We start from the raw sequence: 6231 nt of genomic DNA on the forward strand, positions 1-6231 counted from the left end.
GGGGGGGGTGGAAAGAGGGGGGAAGGGTAAACGGCGAATGACGGGGTGTGGCAGGTGAGCGCGGCGAGGCGGGTAGCGATCCGGTTCCTGCTGTCGCGCCGCGTCGCTGCGGCGGACGGACCGGAGAGATTCGCTCGGCGCGCGCACACGGCACGGCGCTGACTCGGCTCTGGCACTCCTCGGCCTGCTTCTGCTGATCCCCGGCGGCAGGGCAGACTCGGCTCCAAGACCGGTTTGATTGTGCGAGGCGCGGGTCGGATAAAAGAAAGATCCGGCCGCACAACCGGCTACTGCGCAGCAGCACAACGCCCGTCACACGCTCCGCACAATCACGCCGCCAACGCGGTCACGGGGGTCACGAGCTGTGCTCGTGTCTGCCCGAGTAGCAGCAGCGGGGGGCGGGGCGAATCGGGTACCCGGGCGGAGGAGCGACGAGCCGCGTCGGGCCGAGCGCACGGCCGATTATATCCGGTTTTACCCGAATGGGTGTCGGAGCGCGCGCGCGCGAGGCAAGGACGTGAGGAGGAGAACAACAACAGGGCCGTTCTGGGTATACATTATCATCATGTCGAAGGGGTGGTAAAGGGGGGGGGGGGCGTCTGGGCGCGGACACGAGTTCTCCGCACACGTTACAATTTTCGAGAAAAGTGGTCGGGTACGTGGGTACGCAGGAGAGCGGCGCCGACGGCGGCGGAGGCGGCAGCGGCCTGCAGTGCGCGGCTCTCTAGGAAGCTGCTGCGCTCGCTCGCCCGTGCAGCAGCCGCAGCCGGTACGGTGGGGCGGGGCGGGGAAGACGGCGGCCAAGGACGCGCCTCGCCTTTGTTTTTGTTGTTATTCCGTCGACGTTAAAATGTCGCCGCGCGACGCTCCAGCCGTGGCGTGGCGGGGCGTTACTCACGTTCCTAGCAACTCGGGGGGCGTGGCGGGGCGAGGTGGGGCGGGGCGGGGCGCACCTTCTCGACGTGTCTGTCAGTCAAGACACCGGCATTGTTATGAGTGACCGCCGCTGCTGCACCTCGCGCCCGCCCCTTCCCTGTCTCGTCCAGCTGGCGGTGGAAAAAGGAACGGCAACGGCCAGCGGACGATAGGGTGCGGCAGAAAAGAGCGGAGTGAGGATGGTTAGGTTGAAGAGGAAAAGAGGGGATTCATGGTAATGGCAGCAGAGGACCTTGGGAAGGACGTCGGTGGGTGGGGCGAGGGCGAGGGAGGCTCTCGGAATAAAAAGTATGGGGCAATGGGCGAGGGCGGAACCCCATCTCCCAATTTCCGGTTCACTCCAGTTTTGAAACAGCGGGCGACGCGACCCACTCAGACCCGCCCCCTCCCCTGCCGGCCCCTAGGTGACTCAGTGGATACCTTCTCCCCCTCTCTAACCCTCCCGCACCCCAGTGCCCGCCGAGCCCCTCTCATCCCACACCTTTATTCAATGGTCTGCCCGTGCCCCCCCCTTTCCTCCTCTCGCGGGCTTCACTTCTGGGCCCAGAGATCTGCGATTGATATGAGCGGGCGTGAGGAGGAAGGAAAGCAGAGAGGCAGAGGAGTCTCTCTCCCTTCGTCTCTCTTCTCAGCTCCACCCCTCTCCCTTATACACTCACCCACTGCAGCAGACACACACCGACAACCCTCCATCGCACACCTGCCCACGTATTCGTGCCAACCAGTACCCAGTCAAAACATTGCAACGACGCGGCATGGACAGTTTAAGTTTAAGACACTTATGAAATGAATGATACAGTGTCGCGTCGACGGTGCTGCAAATGAAAATAGCTGATGTTAGAAAAGCCGTCACCGTTTCAAACGCCAGAGCACGCGGAAGCACGTACTCACACAACTGGCCGCCTTACAGGTAGACAACTAGGTCGCACTCGTGCGCGGCGGGCCTGCCTACCGCACCAGGCGCTCCCGCCCGCCGTGCTGCGGGCCGGTAGGCAGCTAGGTCGCACTCGTGTGCGGCGGGCCTGCCTACCCCGTTAGGCGCTCCCGCCCGCCGTGCTGCAGGTCGGTAGGCAACTAGGTCGCACTCGTGCGCGGCGGGCCTGCCTACCGGACCAGGCGCTACCTCCCGCCGTGGTGCTGCAGGCCGGTAGGCAACTAGGTCGCACTCGTGCGCGGCGGGCGTGCCTGTGGCGCACTCGCACTAATTCTCCCCGCCCCCCTCTTTCACACCTCCGCTTCCCTCTTTTTTCTGCAGCTGCAAGTGCGGCTCCAGACGAGAGGTCAATGGCTATATGCAAATCCCGACGCCCAAGGTCAGTGCTGCCGGCGCTGCTCGCCGGGTGAGTCGCTGCAGCTGCCGCCCGACCACCCGACCATCGCCACTGCGCTTGTAATGCCAATGTTTCAATTTCCAGCCCATGGCCGAGCCTGGACTTCGGTGGTGGTTGGACCTTGTTTACTTTTTTTATTTTTAATTTGTTTTATTTTCTCATCCAGCCAGGTCAGTGGCCACTTTGCTCCCTCATTGGTGCCCATTGTGTACGGGGGTCTCCAATGGTGTCCTGCAGCCGATGCGGCTCGGCGGCGGGGCCCGCAGGCTATTGACGCCACTCTTACATTCGCGACCCTTCCCCCTCCTCCCCACTCCCCACCTCACCGCCTGATAATCGAATGAAGCTGGTGCACGGTCCCCACTTCTCCTCCCTCCCGGCCCCACAGCGCACGACGCACGCCCCCGGCCGTGCAGGCGCACAGTGACTCTACGATGACGACGAAGGAGCCAAAGAACAACAGAGTGAGGTAAGTTTAAAATTAAAATAAACGTAGGGCCCCGTGCGTTAACATTCTGCACGGGGTAGCTGAGCGAAGTGCATTAAAATAACAGAAGAGGTAACAGTATAGAACAAAACTATAATGAATATGGGTCCGCCTAGTAGGTGGGCAACCAGTTCTGTCCCTTTAACAACGAAAGGGGGGGGGGGGGCTGCCAACTATTCCGTCTCTATAGCAGGCCGTCTAAGTGATGGGGAATTTTTGTCTCGAGTCTCATGTGCATTTAGGCAACCTACCGTCCTCCCCCCACCCTCTTCCCGGAGGAGTGGGGGGGGGGGATTACTTCACTACCAATTCAAGCGTACACCAATTTTTCTGATTTTTTAATTGATTTTCCTCTTTTTCCCCTTTATTTTTCTGATTTTTTTCTCGATTTTTTCTTAATTTTTTTCTTTATTTTTGTTGTTCTTTTTCTGATTTTTTAAAAGGGTGCACCCTAAATTTTATTAGGTAAAGTACCACCCCCCCCCCTCCTCCCGGCCAGCCCTATCGCGACCTGGTCTGGTTGGGTCGCTGTAATCACCTCCAGGCCCTGGAGTCCAGGGTTCAAATCCCTTACAACCTCCCCCCCCTCCCTTCCACAGAATGTACTTTTAGTGAGTAACTTGAGTAAAATTACTATGCAATACAAAAGATTTGGAAGTCCACTATCAAATCAGGATTTAGAGAGGCATAGCTGAAGAAATCTAACACTACAAAGGCTTGGAAAGGCTGGTTTCCACTCATTAAAATACATGGTTGATTTGTTTTGGTAAAGGCACAGCTGTAACAGTGGCTTTGAGAGGGGGGGGGGGGGCTTAAATGTATGTGTTGCTACAGTTAGTTCATGTGTCCTACTGTCCCCTCCTATCCCCACTGCCCTCCCCCTACCTTATGTACCATTTTCTGTACATTTCATTCTAACCAAATCCATTTATTTTATGAAGGTGAAATTCTATTAGAATGCCTCTGGTTTAAATGAAATGAAATACCTTAATATTTAATCTAATTTCAAAATACATTAAAACTTCTCTTCTACGTCAAATATAACTTGTCGCTCTTTGATTCAGTGTCATCAGATCTCTCTGTGGCATTGGGAGGATCACGAGTCACTGAAGTGTATTTAATTGAAAGTTCTGTAATGTATCGTATCATATGGTTTAATGTCAATGCTCTCACCATTTCATTGGATACCATTAAACAGAATCTAACTCCAGACAAAGATAGTCAATTTAAGACAATGATATTCCTCGTTCTGTTTTCGATGGGGCCTTTATGCTACCTGAGTATGCGATACTGGAAATAACATTGTTCGGTCCCTTGCAAGTCAATGGCTATTGTGAAAATAAGTTGTGTGTTCAATAATCGTTTTGAAATGACCTATTAAAAGATTAGGTGACTTCCAATCATCCTAAGTAAACACTATTGCATTATGTTCAAATGAAAAAATTCAAAATTTTGATTTTTTTTTAGAAGTTACAAAATTTAAAGAGTAATACAAGATTCGGATTCCTTTCTCAAAATTAAAAAGGAAATGTCTTATGCTCAAAGCCGATCAGAGTTGAAATGACAATGTTATTAGCATCCAAAGGGGTAAATGTGTGCAAAAACGACCAAATTGTCAATTTGGCGGGCAATAACTCTGCCATTTCGGTTCCGATCGTCTTGGAGCATAAAACATTTTCGTTTTCTTTTGTCAAGATGAACCAGAAACAATAGTCACCTTTTTACATTTCTCCCGAACCACTACCCCCCCTCCCCCTCCAAGTTACGTACGTAAACACGTAAACCATTCGAAATATCACTTTCGTTTCTTCTCACCAGACACTCGCGAAACTTCGTAGGTCGAGTTCCGCAACTCTAAAACTAAAAATATTTCACTCGGTTTGACAATCTGACGTTTTTGTCACTTGTGAGAGTGTTTCAAAAGCTTGAAGTGGGCGAGCCATTCGCGTGTTTGCGCTCTTTTCTCCCTCTCTTGTCAGTGTTGCCACCACTGAAACAACAACATCTGAAGCTCTCTATGAAAAAAGAGAACGATATATTTCAAATCATCCCGACACTAACAAAAAGGGGAGGTTGAACCCCTCTTAAATTATAGATGTCGCAGCAAATTTGCTTTCCGTGATAAGCATTGCCGTTTTTCATAAAAAGTGAGCCGCAGGACACAGACAGACAGACTCACGACGGAGACATCGCCTGACCCCTCAGCGACTTGGACTGAGCTTCGCTCAGCGACAAAAGAAAACGGAGGTGTTGCTGTCAGTGACAGCCCCTTGTTGCGGGTTTAAGCGCACCGCTGCCAAAAGAGCTTGGATAACATGAACTGAAGCCGATCCCGCCCGCATGTCCGGCACGTGGTGCGGGTGAGGCGAATGCTGTTTGCTTCATACTTTATCCGCGTGACACTATTGCCACATCCTGAGCACTTCCAGTGCACCCTACTTTACGACTCAGCTGGAATTTGAGCCTAACGAAAAGAAAAAAAAAAGTTTTCTTCACTCGAACCCTTTTAAATATGTTTTGCAGTAATTTAATTCGTCATTTGAAAATGGTCGTGAATAAAAATTTGAGAACGTGAAAATGTTCCAGGATAAGGAAAAGTGTCCCAGACACCAACATCACCAACCTCAGGTTCGCGACTTTTTTTTATCAAAAAACACCACAAAAGACAACTGAAATAAAAACTTGCATAATTCATCGGTCGAAAATCGTAAGGTTCTTATCGAAGATGTGGTTTGTGTCAGCAAGGTCCATAGGAGAGGTCAAGAACACGAGAACGTGTGCGCGAGGAGCACAACCCACCTTAGTCGGCGGAGCGGGCGCTGGTCTTCCCTCTACTCGCGCCGCGCCGGTCGGCGACCTGCAGCAGCCGGCCGCGTGTTGGCCAGCGGAGGGTGCCCGGGCTGTAACGCTGTGACTTCGATGTGGCGGAGCCGGCGACCCGGGTGGCGCGTGTCCTCGTCGTGGTCCTGGCGGCGGCGCGCGCGCGCGTGTCGTGACGCGCACGCCCGTGACCGTCAAGCTGTCCCGCCCAGAGAGGCGTGGGCGCGACTAACGACCACGTCCTCGGGGTGCGACCGCGACTCGGACATGTCCTCGCGGCCACCTCGTCGTGGTCCTGGCGGCGAGGAGGACGGCGAGCTTGTCGATGTTTGGGACGAGCCCCGCGAGAGGTGCACTCTCCACTCCGGTTACAGACCGACTCGTCTACTCAGCCGGCCGCCGCTCAGCTCAGCCGGCCGGCCGGCACAGCCACGCGGCGCCGCGCCTCTCCTCGCCCCACCCCGCCACGCCCGCCCGATGCAGCTACGCAGGGAGCCGGGTGAGGGGCAGAGAGAGGGAAGAGAAAGACAGTGGCAGGAAGGAGGGGGACGAGGAGGGGGCGAACGGAGCAGGGTCAGGGGTTTGTTTTGTCCTCCACGTTTGGCGAATCGAGCAGGAGGTCGGCAAGGGTCTTACCGGGCGGTCGAGGGGGGAGGG

The 6231-nt window shown here is 54.3% G+C and overlaps 1 protein-coding gene and 1 long non-coding RNA gene across 2 annotated transcripts in view; both read right to left on the reverse strand.

Annotated features, from left to right (window-relative positions):
• LOC113206603 (sodium-independent sulfate anion transporter) overlaps positions 1-6231 on the reverse strand; it is a 15728-nt gene that overhangs the window by 8098 nt on the left and 1399 nt on the right. The window lies entirely within an intron of this gene.
• On the reverse strand, positions 5553-6202 carry LOC127750035 (uncharacterized). The gene is made up of 2 exons (XR_008011491.1): positions 5858-6202; positions 5553-5708 (listed from the first exon to the last, which is right to left on the reverse strand). It is a non-coding gene; the product is annotated as an uncharacterized LOC127750035 (long non-coding RNA).

This window comes from Frankliniella occidentalis, unplaced genomic scaffold (assembly GCF_000697945.3).
Source record: "Frankliniella occidentalis isolate FOCC.00 unplaced genomic scaffold, Focc_3.1 Scaffold124, whole genome shotgun sequence".
NCBI classification, from domain to species: Eukaryota; Metazoa; Arthropoda; class Insecta; order Thysanoptera; family Thripidae; genus Frankliniella; species Frankliniella occidentalis.